The sequence below is a fragment of the Pan troglodytes genome, chromosome 15 (genome assembly GCF_028858775.2).
Source record: "Pan troglodytes isolate AG18354 chromosome 15, NHGRI_mPanTro3-v2.0_pri, whole genome shotgun sequence".
Taxonomy (NCBI): domain Eukaryota; kingdom Metazoa; phylum Chordata; class Mammalia; order Primates; family Hominidae; genus Pan; species Pan troglodytes.
Window position 1 is genome coordinate 38,253,801 of NC_072413.2, and position 12,311 is coordinate 38,266,111.

General features: G+C 35.1%; 1 long non-coding RNA gene across 1 annotated transcript in view; it reads left to right on the forward strand.

The window, feature by feature from the left end:
- Positions 1–12,311, forward strand: part of LOC134808290 (uncharacterized) — a 371,722-nt gene that overhangs the window by 156,843 nt on the left and 202,568 nt on the right. The gene's annotated exons all lie outside the window — the stretch shown is intronic.

A 12,311-nucleotide genomic window follows, 5' to 3' on the forward strand; every position in this document is an offset into this window, starting at 1 on the left:
TCTTGATAGCATTATTCCAAAAACCGAGATCATATCATTAATTTAAACCTATTCCATGCAGTGACTATTGAGAAAAAGTAAATAGTATCTTCTCTTAATGGATAGATATGTTCTTTTGTACCATAGATTATCTTTACAATAGTAACCTGGCACTAATTGAACGTTCAAAATTGAACTGCTGCTGATAAATCTCTTTAAAAGTCTTTTTTATATGTAGTAAAATGTTTAAGAAACACTAAAAAAGTTAGAACAAAAAGATAAAATGAGAAACAGAATATGAAATAAATTAGTATAAGACCTTGGTATTATACCAAGGTTAGGAAGACAGTTCAGTAGAATTCAAATTATTATTTTATTGCTGTTCTTCACTTTGGGAAAGGTGTATGTATATGTAAGAAGTTGCTTATATAGTGCCAAACAAATGTCTTCAAATTTAAGAACAATGCCCATGAAAGGAAAATCAACCTAACAAGAAAGAAAGAAATATTAATATTTATAACGCAAGAAACCTTAAAAGGAAGGGGTTATGACCTTGTATAAGAGTATATATATAGGTAGATAGATACATATATTATAAATATATTGACATATGAACATACTTAACTACAACGTAGCTGATATTCTAAAAATAAAATATTGAATTGTGATTTTATGTATGTTTCTTTTTAGTAAACAGAGGGGATTAAGGGAAATATAAAAATTAATGCTATGGAAAAAATATATTTGCCTGTGATAGTACTAAAATTTGTTACTTGATATTTCAATTAAACTTAAAAATGTAAAAGGACAAAACAAGGAAGCAACAAAGAGATTTGCAGCACAGCAAAAATGGCCACCAAGAGATCACATTTGTCTTCTCTTCAACTGGCTTGGTCTGACGGTACTTCAAAATTGTACTGGGGATTCTGGAACCATTTTTTATAAAGGTGAAAGTTGGGTAACTTGACATCCAAAAGGAAGTTAATATAATAATTGGTTTTACATGTGAATATATCCTCAGTTTCATCATATTTACTAAAGGAGAGAGAAAAACTTGACTTATAAATGTGGCTACCCTTATTTAAAATTACTTAGCCTATGGAATAAATAAATTGTAGTGGACAGAATCTAAGGTTGCCCTCTTGGTCCCTGACTCCTGGTGTTCCTGTCCTTACATGACTCTCTCCCCTAGAGCATGGGTGGGAAATATGACTTACTTCTAAGCTCTAGCATATGCAAAGGGGATGAGATATATGTGATTACGTATACATGGTTACACGATTGTGTAACATAAGATGAAGTGCCGTCTTGCTGGAGTCTCTCACCCTCTTGTTGACTATGAAGATGGAAGTTGCTATGTGATGGTCTGCCTATGTTGGGAGACCCGCAGAGGAAAGAACTGAGAGAGCCTACAAGCTGATGGTGGCCTCTGTCCCACAGTCAGCAAGAAACAAAGCCCTCAGTCCTGCAGCTGCCATCTTCGACTCTGCGTTCCATTTAACATGAGTGGAACTGATATTTTTATAAAATAAGAACTGAAATACATGTTTCTGTGTAAATCTCCTCTTATAAATAAAATGAAGTAGTGGAAGGATATTCGAAGGTAGTGGTGCAAAAAAGTGGTGCCAATATGAAAGGACAAATTGTAAGGGAACAGAAATCTCTTTCAGTGGATAAAAGAATAATACAATTATAAATGTGATCAATTAACAGATTAAGCTGATAATGGAATAATATGCAAGAGGGTACTAATAGTAAAATTAGGATTGTACCCCATCATTACATGGACCCAAACTAACTCTATCAATGTGCTTCAGGATGAGAATTCTGCCATCTTCCGTCTGCCTTGCTTATTTAGGAACCAATTTAACTCAGTCTAGTGTTAGGCATTGGAGATTGAGGTTTGGAAATAAGTTGTTGGTGTTCTATAGCCAAGGGCTAAATCTTTTGAAATTTTTTGGATGCCAGCAATGCTATTGCATGGTTGGCTCTTTAAATACTACCTGTGGAGGCCAGTTTGCTTGACTTTATTGGGCCTGGGTCTGTGGAGTAACTGGGGCTTCATAACTCTATTCTGTGTCTCTAACACCTGCTTTTGAAGAGTGCAGAAAAGTGTAGATCTCCCTGTTCTAAACTTCAGTTGGAAAACCAGTGTGCCTGTTTACTTTTCTCTTTATTTCAACCCTTGCTAAGGGCTCCGTGGCTGCTGGTCACCCTGATTGATGCCATCCTATAATTGGAATGACTTTTTAATACCTATATAGAATTGGTTTCTAGTACCCCTCCACCACCCTAGTCCTTCCTCAGTTTTATAGTAGCTTCTCCCCAGAAGTCTGCTTTCTCTGTCTTAGATCATGTTCCTTTTTCTTCCATATATCTTGTAGCCAGTGCTGTGTGGTATGTTCTTTCTTCATCATGGAATTCAGTATGAGGGACACATCTTTTGGATCATCAAAATGCAATGAAGGACTTATAACAAATGTTTTATTTTATGGAGACTTTTTTGCCCCTTGGATTATGAATCCAGTGATTGAAATGTGAAAATCAATGAACCTTGCACTTGAAATAATATATGCTCTAATAACTTTCCCAAATAAATTTAAACTGGTTCCTCTGAAAGTATTCTTATACTATAGTATTTTCCTCTTAAAACCTTTAATAATTATACATAGCCTATTGCTGAAATAGGATGTAAACTTTGTATCTAATGTTTTGCTTCTGTTATTTTCTGGAATGCTCTTTCCCCATTCTTATGGCTCCCCCAAAACATACACATATAGACTTTCTCCCTCTCTTCTGTTTCCTGAGGTGCCACCCATTCCTTAAGTCCTGTTTCATTTTCCAATTTCACCATGAAGCCTTTCCTGATTTACTTAAGTACATATTCTGTTTTTCTTCCAGCCTTCATATCTTGCTTTATTCCTCTGTTATGGTATTTCTCTTAATCTTTCCTTAAATTTTTTGTTTCTTTTCTTCTTTATTAGATCATAGGCTATCTGAAGGCAGGGGTTGAGCTGTTATGATGTGTTTATGTTACTTAAGATCTAGATCAATAATAGCTAGTTAGTCAATAGATGTGTATGGGGTTAAAACAAATTAACCCCTTTTAGCCATGGATGAGGCCCTCCCAACAATGAGCTAATGTTATCTTAAAAAGGAGATTTCCATTACACTTGCTCGTGAAAGACTCTTCTCTTTTACTGTATGTGACAAAATAAGAAGGTAAAGGTAAAATAGTGACTTTTCTATGAAGGTAAATTTATTCAAGTTTACAAAAAGCCTTTTATTTTGTGTTGCTGCTCTTTTGACTTGTTGAAACTTAACATTTCTCCTTTATTGTGGTGGAAAGTGCTTGATTGTTAGAAGAATAAAGCTTTAGAATCTCTATGTTAGTCTCTAATTTTTTACTGGTCTGTGAAATCAGAAGTCTTGGGAACTGCTGATCTAGGGTGTTTGTACATTCCAATATAACCAAACAAAAGAGCTAAGGGATTCTGGTGTAACCATGTATGGAGAAAAGAACAATGGACTAAGATGTAGGAAAACTGGTGCCAGCCCTAACAGATCTTACAACTACTTATGTAACATTGGTCTTGGCTTTATGCAATTAAGATGAGTAAAACTGCCTCAGGTACCTCTTGAGATAAATGTGAGACCCAAGTAAATAATCAGGTTGTGAAATGTTTTTGTTTCTATTATAGTTTAAAAGCAAGGGATTGTGTAGTGCTAGTTATTGGTAGTTTGTGTGTGTGTGTGTGTGTGTGTGTGTGTGTGTGTGTGTCTTTAGTTTCAACAGTATTTCCTCTAGAGACCTTTATTCATAACCAGAAACAAGTCCATGATTTTCTGTCCTTTGAATTACAAATTATTCCTCACCCTTCTAGTGACATTGATTTGATTATATATTGTAAACTGTCCAGCAGGATTTTATTGTCAGTTTAAAATGAAATAATAGTTTAAACATCAGAATGCCAGTGGTAGATATTTGTATAAGTGATTCTAGCTGAAATGATATACGGACACCATTTGTATTTTGGGAGGCTCTAGTCATGTAAGAAGTGAACTTTAAGTCTGAAGCATACTTATGCAGATATTCTATACGAAGGGTTATTTCTGCAATGCAAAATTGTCTTTCACTTTGCATGAACAAAACCAAGACAAATGGAACTGATTGCATTAATTCACTAAGTGACTACACATCTGCTGTGCATAAAGATATGTTGCCAAAATATTGAATTGCAGGACTATTTGTAAAATCTGAGAGTAGAGTAGGGTTAGACCTAGAAGGGTAAAATTGGCCACTATATTAGTCCAGTTTTATGCTGCTGGTAAAGACATACCTGATACTGGGAAGTAAAAGAGGTTTGATGGACTTAACAGTTCCACATGGCTGGGAGGCCTCACAATCATGGTTGAAGGCAAGGAGGAGGAAGTCACGTCTTACATGGATGCTGACAGGCAAAGAGAGAGAGCTTGTGCAGGGGAACTCCTCTTTATAAACCATCAGATTTCATAGGAGTTACTCACTATCACAAGAACAGCACCAGAAAGACCTGCCCCCATGATTCAATTACCTCCCACCAGGTCCCTCCCATAACAGATGGGAATTCAAGATGAGATTTGGGTGGGGACACAGCCAAACCATATCAGCCACTTATTCCCCTCTTGTGTGTCATTGTCATTAAAAAATGATATTACACAGGCCACACATACTATTTTAAAATTGAGAAACTTTTGTCTTTTGCCCTGTCTTCCGTTAATGCCTTAATGTAGTTTCCTACAAGCAATAGGTATTTCCATTTTTTTTACCTCTCAGGTCCAGTGGCCTCTGCTACTCTCTGGCTTTGTACAGACTGCTAATGAGATACCACCACTGTCTTCCCTCCCAGGAAGTTAGTGTTACAGGCTCCTGAGTGAACCTTTTATCTTTTACTTCTTGTCTAACAAAACCATACTTTTTGGGGCTGTTGATCTCAGGTAGATGTTGGGAATATAGCAGTAAAATAAATTCACACTGAGATGCCACTGCTAATAGCTGATAATGAGGTAGGCATCCCAGGTTTTATTTATAAGACCAAAAAATGGGCTGGATAATGTTGGACTCACAAGAAAGGGATTTAGATAGGGATCTTTCCTGAAGCCCTTGAAATTATCCCCTGGAGATCAACTTAATCTCACATATAATGGGACCTCCCTTTCTAAATTAAAATTTCAATGGGTCACTGCATTATATTCAGAGATACTGTTCTGAATCAAAAGTAAATTTTGTCTGTAGAGAAGATTTTTAAACTGGAAGGTGAATGCAAATCCAATCTAATCCATCTGAAAAAGCCAAATGAGAGCTCTACCTGAGATTAAAAATGGTTGGCTCTGGTCTACATCCATTTAAAACAAGTAATAGAAGATCAGTAAATACAAAAATGAAATGAAGGACAGGAGAATCCATGGTTTTGGGTGTATGAAGTCCTTAATTATCACTTACCAAACACATACTAAACACAGGGTGCCACTAGGGTTTTATAAATGAAACACATGGTTCCTGAACTAAAGAAGCTCACTCTCTAGGGAGTAGATCAGCAAATAGAACATTATTTTATAAATATGTGATAAATACTCTGTTAGAGGCAAGTCCAAGATATTCTGAGAGCTCAAAGTACCACCTAACGTAGACTGGGAATGGAAAGACATAGGGCAATATTTTAGAAAGCTTTTATTAGGTAAATTAATTGAGTTTGGAAGACTGAATAAAGATTACAAAGAGGAATTTAAAAAAGGCCACTCTTACTGTCTTGTTTTCTATCTTAATTTGAAAATAATTAACCCTGAATTAACTCATTTGTGTGTTTTAAAGTATTTTCTAAGCTCACATGTATATTAAAGGATAAAGGTTGAAAAAGCACCTACAGTAAAGGATAAAAAGCTTTTATGTTCCTTTTGAATGCCCAACTGTGTGTGCCTTTTGGTAATTATGGGCTTAGTTACCATGTGTATATTCCTACCAGTCCCACAAATGGTGGTTAAAGGAGAAGAGCACAGTGAATGCAGCCAGAGACTATTTAAAGTGGTTCAGCATTCATTAACTACAAAACCTCTAAATTAAAACAAGTGAGGTAAATTATGATTATGGATTCAAGACACAGGAATGGATGTGCAATACAAATCTATTGGGGGTTTTCATACTATGGTAATTTGCCAGGGAGTTATAGAAACTCTAGGATAAAATAAATGTATCTCTGGATAATCTATTTTACTGAAAAATTTGGGAATATAGTTACTGGTAAAACATAGAGATACACAGCAGTCCATGATGGATTGCTGCATATCACACACACACACACACACACACACACACACACACACACACACACACACACACCGTTCTTTGGTTTATTTGAGTAGAACAGTTTGAAAAAATGTAACAGACTAAAAAGACACAGAAGAAAATAGCAAAACTATCAAATATTTTATAGTCTTTACTGAACTTCATTTTTCTTCATTGTATAAATGTGTTCAAATATGCTATCAGATTCAGAGCACAAATCCTGACTCACAACTCATCTCTCACTCCTTGTAATTGCTACACTTTAAAGGTCTTTTAGAAAAGAACATTTAACTTACTCCACTCAACTCTCTTTTGGCTGACATTTGCTTTCACTCCCTCTTTGTCATTTTCAGTCATCACAAAGGCTTCTGGAAAAGGTATGAAAAAAAGAAATACAAAGAAGGACTATTCAACTGGTGTCAAAGGACTAACTCTTGGCCTAAATTTTTCATTTTTCAGTGAATTACAACATGTAGGACTTTAACAATGACTCTGAATACATCTCTGGAGCATTTTAAGGAACAAAATAAAAGTGAGGATTGCCACTTTGTAATCCCCGATCCAAGAAGCTACATGTTCTTTTAGGCAGATTGATACAAGCTTTAAGTGAGCAAAGGGCTGAAAGCAGAGTATTTTCAGTCACTGAATTATACATATTAAAAATGTGACTTCTGTTGAATGTGAATTATATCTCAATAAATCTGTTATAAAACAGAATATATAACAAAAAATTATGAAACAATAGAATTACATATTGCTCTACCTCATAAGAAATTACAAGATGTGTTTATATTTCTTTTTTTTTAGTTTACTATTAATCCTCCTAGGGGGCCTATGAGTTTCGATAGTATGTGCTATGGATAAAGAAACATGCACAAAATGGTTTACTTGGTATATTGCAACACTACTTAGTTCTATAGACAAGCACATGTTTTGCAAATCACTAGGATCCATTTAGAAAACATAATTTCATATTTCATCAATTTCTTTTATTGTTATTCTAATCATAGACTTAAAAAACAGAGCTTCGAGATCTCTTAATTCAATCTTTTTATTTTACTTATAAGGACCCTGAAATCCAGAGGAGTTAAACTCCAACATTTCAGCACATGACTAATGGATCTGGGTCTAGATCCTGGGGATAGCCTCAAGTCCAGCGAATAGGGCACTAGACTGGGAGAAAGAGATCTAAATTTGAGTCTCAGAACTGTCAACTTTCAGAACTTATGAACTTTCTCATTTATAATACTTATGAACATGTTTAATAGTTAAAGCAAAGTTCAAATGTTGGCTGTCGTTATTGATAAATAACATTATTGATAAATAACGAACTTCCAAATTTTTTATGGGGAAATTTAAATTGCCAAAATGATATATGCTTCTTATCGTATTAGTGCAAGATGGATATCAATTTCCCCTAATTCGTTTGAATCCCAGTGCCATCATCTCTTAGCTGAATTTTGTTGTAGGGAATGAAGATTTGTCGTTTTCAATCCCTAGTATACTAGCTCTTTTTTTTAGAATTGTCTTTAAATTATAGAGATGAAGTCATGTTATAGATGAGCCAAGTCATGATGAGGTCACCTACATACATCTATTTCATAAAGCACAGCTTTACTTTGAATGTAAATGTTATTAAAAACCATTGGTCCAGCCTGCATAAATAAAAGTCTTAGACCTTTACTTTGGAAAGGATAACTTATTGGTCTAAAGCCTCATTGACACAATGACACTTATTCTGCCAGTTTGTGTACTGCATACTACATCAGCATAAGGAGAAAATTATTAACATTTATATTACCATGCCATGAAAGAAAGCAAGCAGCTTTGTTTTCCCTGAAAATAAAATCAGTGTGAATTTTATTTGAAAGATTGGACTGAACTTCACTAATAGAGCTACTTTATGATGAAGATACATCCAAGTCTTAAAAGAAACATCTGTCCATAATCTGTAAACTTACACAGGGTTGTCCTTCAGAAGTATGTGAAAGAAGACTAAGTATATGATGACTTGCAGTGTATTGGATGCTAGCATGTTTCTGGGATGATGTAGGAGGTATGAAGGCTAATCATTTCATTCTGGAGTGTTCCCTTGGAGGGTTAGGAGTGTTAGCAGGGCAGTGTCATTTTCAAGTGGTGTGCATGTGTGTGTATTCTCAAATGCTCAATGAAACGTTTGTGTGTGTGTATGTGTACACAGATATTTCATTGAACATTAAACATGTTAATTAAGCAGTAAAAATGTTAATACTAAACATTCACATTAAACACATGAAAGCACAAAACCTTCTAATAAAATTATAACTATAAGTAGCCTTTTATTTATGCATGTCCTAGTATTTCAGAAACCTTCACAATTTTCATAAATGAATGATAATAGTGGATGTTTACTGAATATACCAAAAAAGTTAGATATCAAACACTTTTAATGGAGGATATTGCCGTCAATTGTTCTGACTAGTTTAAAACTTTTTATTTATTTATTTATTTATTTTATTATACTTTAAGTTTTAGGGTACATGTGCACAATGTGCAGGTTTGTTACATATATATACATGTGCCATGTTGGTGTGCTGCACACATTAACTCGTCATTTAACATTAGGTATATATCCTAATGCTATCCCTCCACACTCCCCCCACCACACAACAGGCCCCGGTGTGTGATGTTCGCCTTCCTGTGTCCATGTGTTCTCATTGTTCAATTCCCACCTATGAGTGAGAACATGCGGTGTTTGGTTTTTTGTCCTTGCGATAGTTTGCTGAGAATGATGGTTTCCAGTTTCATCCATGTCCCTACAAAGGACATGAACTCATCATTTTTTCTGGCTGCATAGTATTCCATGGTGTATATGTGCCACATTTTCTTAATCCAGTCTATCATAGTTGGAAATTTAGGTTGGTTCCAAGTCTTTGCTATTGTGAATAGCGCCGCAATAAACATACATGTGCATGTGTCTTTATAGCAGCATGATTTCTAATCCTTTGGGTATATACCCAGTAATGGGATGGCTGGGTCAAATGGTATTTCTAGTTCTAGATCCCTGAGGAATCGCCACACTGACTTCCACAATGGTTGAACTAGTTTACAGTCCCACCAACAGTGTAAAAGTGTTCCTATTTCTCCACATCCTCTCCAGCACCTGTTGTTTCCTGACTTTTTAATGATCGCCATTCTAACTGGTGTGAGATGGTATCTCATTTTGGTTTTGATTTGCATTTCTCTGATGGCCAGTGATGATGAGCATTTTTTCATGTGTCTTTTGGCTGCATAAATGTCTTCTTTTGAGAAGTGTCTGTTCATGTCCTTTGCCCACTTTTTGATGGGGTCATTTGTTTTTTTCTTGTAAATTTGTTTGAGTTCACTGTAGATTCTGGATATTAGCCCTTTGTCAGATGAGTAGATTGCAAAAATTTTCTCCCATTCTGTAGGTTTCCTGTTCACTCTGATGGTAGTTTCTTTTGCTGTGCAGAAGCTCTTTAGTTTAATTAGATCCCATTTGTCAATTTTGGCTTTTGTTGCCATAGCTTTTGGTGTTTTAGACTTGAAGTCCTTGCCCATGCCTATGTACTGAATGGTATTGCCTAGGTTTTCTTCTAGGGTTTTTATGGTTTTAGGTCTAACATTTAAGTCTTTAAACAGCTGCTTGAGTCATTGATTTTGGAATTGATCACATTGGCCAATTTTCTTCATATAGCATTGCTATCAATAAATATTGATAAACTCATGTAGATTTGCTTTAGTCATAATTCATTGCCTCTGTTTTTCTTTAGTTTCAGTTCTTTATTTGTTGCTGTTATTTTATTTTGTTTTCTTGTCTCACCCTTCTTTGTATTGACATTCTGGTATTGTTTACAATGGCTTTCCCTCTTGAAATATTTCACTAACGTGGCTCCTTAGGGCATATTTATTTCGTCTAGTTTCTCTTGTTTCAAACGTCATCTGAGTTGTGTTCAATTAAATCAGTATGGTTAGCTGATTCTCTCAATACACTTTATTGTCATGAAACTAATGTTTGATTCTAGAGTTTTCAACTTACACTTCGATTTTATTTTCCTCTCACACGCACACAGAGAAACAATCTCTTCAATGCTCACGTGTTGAATGAGTATATACTGAGATAAGGGTTTCCTTGGAAACACTAAATATGGAAAGCCTTCATATCAATTGGTAGATTGACATCTGTTTCCCTGTAGAAGTCATCAGTTTATTTCAGAGCACTATGCACATTGATAATAATACAATGCACAAAAAAATCAGAATTGCTTCACTGAATACAGTAATGAGTAAGAGAAAATGTAATGTTTCTATTCACAGAATAAAGCATTTGTTTTGAAACCTGAAGAATTTTACATTGGAGTTTGAGATTTTCCTTGGTCATTTCATTTCATAAGGGATTTGCATTCATTTAGATAGATTTGATGACATAAAATTAATTCCCATTTTTGTTTCATCATTATTAACTAATATAAAATAATATAATGTTTGCTGATGCTTTAAAAAAATTGGGTTCTCATTGGATCCAAGTACAGGTATAATTCATGCTTATGCAAAGATATATTAAGTTTCTTGAGTGCTTGTGAATATGATAGATTAAAAAATCAATGTAAAATTATCCATTTTTCTGTACTTCATAGAGGATACATATGATACACATGATATTAGCAAACAAGATAGACTCCCTCATGTTTGTAATAACATTTTCATAGACTTTTCAAGTTAATTTCTTGGATTTATCCAATTGTAACTTTTCTCCCTTTTCCATCTTTATTATAAACTATTGCCTAGGTTCCATCTTTTGACTAATTTGATAAAAGAGAGTGTCTCCCTGATACAATAAATGTGTAGATTTAGAAATATTTTAAAATGCCAAACAAGTAAGATGGTTGTCTATACATTGTTAAATAATCAATAAATATATAATTTTAATAAACACCTAACCAATTAATGAACAGAGAACATTATAAAAAAACTGTTATCAATCTAATCTCTATACTCATATTTCACTGGTTTAAAGTAGAAGATGGCCAGAACAAAAGGGATATCTAGATTTAAAGACTGGTACAAATGATAATGAGGGCTTGGCTCTTGGAATTTAAAAAGTGGAATTTAAATTTAGTGGGTTTGGTCTTTGTGAACCCTTCATTTTGGTAGCTCTTCATTTTACTGGCCTCTATTAAGAACAGTTGCATTAAGTTTAAATTATGGAGACCTTATAAGGGCATTTCTGCTGAGAAGGATAACTTACTTTTCCCATTTATTCCAATATAAATTAATAAGAAATATACTTTCTTTGTAAGATTCCCCCCTCCAAAAAAAATTGGAGAATATTTTCTTTGCTATCCTTCACCAGTTTGATACACTGAAGTACACTGCTGTGTGCCAAACCTAGTCAGAACTAAGTAACATGTGCCTTGGGTCCAAAGTTCTCAGTTGCCTCATTAACTAGCTCTGAAAATGTCCTTTCATTCTTGGGGTCCTAGGTGATTTGTGAAGCATACTTTCTAGCCTGCCATATATCTTATTGCCTTAACACTCCTTCATAATATCTCTGCAGTTGGAAGTGGAACTACTGACTACTATCGCATCAATGTTGAACAATTTCTGGGCAACAGGAGAGGTGGAGTGGTGTGGCACCGAGAGTCTGGGCCTCATGAGATATGTAGTGGGACAGGGGCCATCTGGCTCACAGGCACATCATAGTACTGCATGTTCTTACTATTAAATGCAAGAGTCCCTAAACTACTGCATATACACCCCAGGCAGGATCTGGGTCATACCAGACATTTCTGTGACTCTATGATACTGTGCCTCTCTTCCTCTGTTGTCCTTTGTGGAGTTTACCCAAAGTTAGCAGTACCAGGTGTCTCATAAAACATCAGTAAGATGACAATCATTATTACAGACATCATTGAGGTCTCCCCACAAACCCGGAACTTCTCTTAATGTAAAGAGAGTGAAAGAGCACCACCCCTCTCTGCTTTGGAGCTGGTAGCTGAATTCCTTCCCT